The sequence below is a fragment of the Delphinapterus leucas genome, chromosome 1, assembly GCF_059928025.1.
Source record: "Delphinapterus leucas isolate spDelLeu-1000000601 "Yukka" chromosome 1, BTC_Dleu_Yukka2, whole genome shotgun sequence".
Taxonomy (NCBI): Eukaryota; Metazoa; Chordata; class Mammalia; order Artiodactyla; family Monodontidae; genus Delphinapterus; species Delphinapterus leucas.
In genome coordinates this window covers 144,050,766-144,054,612 of record NC_143129.1, presented here as the reverse complement: position 1 = coordinate 144,054,612, position 3,847 = coordinate 144,050,766, and the positions used below count along the sequence as shown (strand labels likewise).

Genomic DNA, 3,847 nt, shown 5'->3' with positions numbered 1-3,847 from the left:
TTATTTAACCTTAATTACCTCTTTCAATGCTCTGTCTCCCAAAAGAGTCATATTGAGGGTTAGGGCTTCAACATATGCATTTTGGGAGGACACATTTCAGCCCATAACAGGCAATGATGGAAAGCATGAAGAAGCAGACACACAAACTCAGACACTTTAGGCAGAGAAATGCCTTCTTTCTCCCTCTTTCCCTGAGGAAAGATGACTCTAACTTTATCAAAGCCCACAGATCTCCCCCAGGGCCAACTTTCCATCCTCCTGTGGTCTAGAGGGTAAGGCATGGGCTTCAAGCCAGATAGTCCTAGCTCTGCATTTACATGAGATGCAATCAGGTCAACTGCTTCCCTTCTCTGAGTCCCTATTTCCTCACTTGACTGGGTTGTTAATTAAATGACTTAAGGCATATGGAAGCTGTGAGCAAACTTCTACCCCTCTGAGGACATTTCGGGAAGAAACTTAAAAGGATCTCTTCCAACTGCCATTTTTCAGACAGTGTGTAATTCGTTGTTACTTCTTAATAATTTGCTGTTTTTCCAGACAGCCCACAACTCCTTCCCTACCAGTAGGCGTACCTTATAACTGTAAGCCTAACTCTAGACACCTCGGCTTCTAGAGGCAGGTGTAACAGGTGTGTGGAAGGAAGTGGGCATGCTGACCTGGTGCTGGGGTCCCAGGGATGAATCAGGCAAGGTCCTCACCCCCAGGGAACCCCGGCATGGCTTTGGAAAATGGATGAGAAACCATGGCGATGCGGTGAGGACAGTGTGGCGAGGGAGGGAGCGCACATAGGAACCAGTCTGGGCATGGATGGTTTTTGAGACAGGAGGGCTAGAGTGTCTGGGGAGGCTTTCTACAGAAGGTGAGGCTCCCCCTCTTTTTTTCAAGTGACAGTAGACTTTATTGGCCTGGGACTCGGACACACTGGGGACCCTCCTCCATGATGAGCGGTGAGGGTTGAAGATATAATCTGATGGTCACTTGTGGTAGAATCTTGGGTCCTGGCTGTGCTAGATAGTGGTGAGCCAAGGGCAGGGATGGCTGGTAGCTGAAAAGCCCAACTTTTCGGGCTGTTGCATCCACACAAGGGTCTGCGGGGAGAGGCAGGGAGTCCAGGGCTGGATGCAGAGCTTGGGGATGTGTGGGGCATGGGGAGGGTGAATCAGAGAAGCAGTCTTCTGTTAGCATCTCCCATATTCTTTTGCAAGGACAGGGCACCACCAGGCTAGGGGAACCCTGTCTGGGTGGGCTGAAAGTGGCCGTGCCTGGCGCGGGGCTGTGACTGTGGCTGAGATAGGCACTGCACTGCAGGAAAGGCTTAACATCGTGCTCTGAGCTGCTGAGTAGGACTACAGGTTAGCTGCTCGGGTCCATGGTGAGGTGGAGGCTGAAAGGTCCCATAAGCACCACCTGGGCTGCCTTGGAATTGTCCATGCTCTGGGCTCCCTTTGGAAGCAGCGGCTGAGCCCAGGTAGTGCTGGGTCATAAGCATCTGGGGCCCAAACATCGGTTTGGCTCTGTCAGCTGTCATGAGGATGCCTGGGTGATTGTGTCCTCCAGCTGTCCCCCGCTTGCTGAGGGTGTGAGTTCCTGGGTGACAGTCAGGCTCTGCTGGTGCACAGCTGATGTCAGAGTGGTCAGGTCATTCTGCTCCTTTTGCCTTTGTTTTTCTTCTTCATGTAGAACGTTCTTGAGCTGCAAGAAAACAGTGCTTTTCTTCCTGTTGGGCCAAAAGTTTCTCCTGAAATGTCAAGATTTGTCCCTTGGTCTCTTCCCATGACATTCTCTCTTCCATCTCCTTCTCCCTTCTCTCCTGTTCTTCCTTTATCTTCTGTTGCATCATCTTGTCCACCTCTTCTTCCTCTTGCTGCTTGTGCCCCTGCACAAGGGGCACAATGGGCTGGTGCAATGCCCTGGCCATGACATTGGAAAGCTTGGGGTGCTCCAGGAGCATGGGCAGGGTGCTGCCTGGGGTGTTTGGGCGGTGGGCACCCTGCTTGGTCACTGATCACCAGACTTAGGGTGGGCCCACCTTGTTTTTGCTTCCTCTGCAGCCTCCCTGGGGTTTTCTTTTTTTTCCCCACTCCCCAGAGGTATGGGAAACTGATCAGAATGAGTGGAGGACAGGACATTCCAGCAGAGAGAATTACAGGAAGGTGAGAAACTGCCCTTGAGTCAGAAGCAGAAGTGATGCTCTCAGACTTCCAGGAGTTTAGGGAAGATGTCTTGGGGTTAAATAAAGAGGACTCACGGGGACTGCGTTGAAGGAGGTGAGTGTGATGAAATGCCCCTGATGTGCCTGGGAGTGAAATGCCTATGGGTGTGCATGTAAACCAAGCACAACTTCTGGGGGCCTGGGTAGGATAATCTGGGAGTATGACAAGCTGGTGGGAGTCCACCTGGATCAGTCTGGACATCCTTACCCAGTGGCTCCAGACCTGCTATGCTCATTGTTCCCCTGGGCTGTTCTGGAGGCCAAATCTGTTGTAGATGTTGACTGCCATGTTTGTTGTGTCAGAGCCAGGGCCTGAGTGGGGTAGACCTCCTCTCCTCCTTACCTCACTTGAGCAAGCACCATCATTAACGTATGCTTTTCTTAAGAAATGTACTTATTACTAGTTATATAAGCAATAGGTTCATCCTAGAAAATTGGGAACATACAGAAAAATATACAAAGAAGGGAGTTAAAAACAATGTCCTGATATCAAAGAGATCTGATGTTAGAGATTGCAGAGACACTTAACATTTTGGTGTAACTTCTTCCAATGTAACTTTTTCTTTGTATGTGTACATTTACATGTACGTGCATAGAAACATACATGTTCGTGTGTTTAAGTCATACAACCTGCTTTACATCAAGCTGGCATAAAAAAATGGGGTGGTATTAGTAGTCATAACTTGTATTTTACTGGCTCCCCCAAACCCTCTTTTGTAAAGATCTCCTGAATTATTTCTGGGAAGTTCTAAGGAATTTCTCATATGAACTCAGGAACTACTCCTCTGTTTTCTTTACTTTCAGAATTGTGGTCCTTACAAAGATATTCACTCTGGAGGTCTCCAGGCCTCTGACTCTGCCTCGCTTTTGCTGCCAGGGCCCACCTTCAAAGCTTTTTCTAATGGGCACTGTTATGAATCTCATAGCTGCCATGTACTTTGGCCCCTCCTGGTGCCCTGGAGCCATCCTCCAGGTACAGAGCACAGCTGAGCTCTCCGGAGCCTGTAGGAAACCAAAGCTAAGCTGATATCCCTATAGAGGTGGGAGTCTCTGACCCTTTTGGCTTATACTTTGGGGGTGCAAACAGCCCTGCTTTAGGTCCTATGTAGCAATGTCTGCCAGAGCTTTTTATTGAAAACGGTTGTGATAAATAGGCTTGAAAGATGGCCACCATCAACTCCTTCCCTTCCTGCAAGCACCTGCTGCTCCTCACATCAAGAAGTGAAATCTAGTCCCCAACCCTTTGAATCTGGTCTGGTCCTTGTGACTTACTACCAACAGGATGCGTCCAAAAGCATGTTCTGGGACTTCTGGGACTAGGTGATAACAAGGCTTGACACTACCTGAGTCTCTTGGAATGCTCATTCTTGGGTTACTTCTTCCCAGAACCCACCACCATATGATGAGAAGCCATATAGAGGGTTCACATGTAGGTGCTCCAGTTGACAGCCCCATCTGAGGGCAGAGTCTGCACCAACCTCCAGGCATGTGAGTGTGCCATCTTGGATTCCCAAGGAGTCCAGCCTTCAGGTGACTCTAGCTAAACCCACCATTTTACCACAACCACATAGGAGACCCTGAGGGAGAACTGCCCAGTTAGCTCAAGGAACCATGAAGGAAAATGATAAATTGCTG

The 3,847-nt window shown here is 49.2% G+C and overlaps 1 pseudogene; it reads right to left on the bottom strand.

Moving 5' to 3' along the window:
- Positions 1–848: 848 nt before the first annotated feature.
- Positions 849–1,951, bottom strand: LOC111175436 (G protein pathway suppressor 2 pseudogene; annotated as a pseudogene).
- Positions 1,952–3,847: the final 1,896 nt, after the last annotated feature.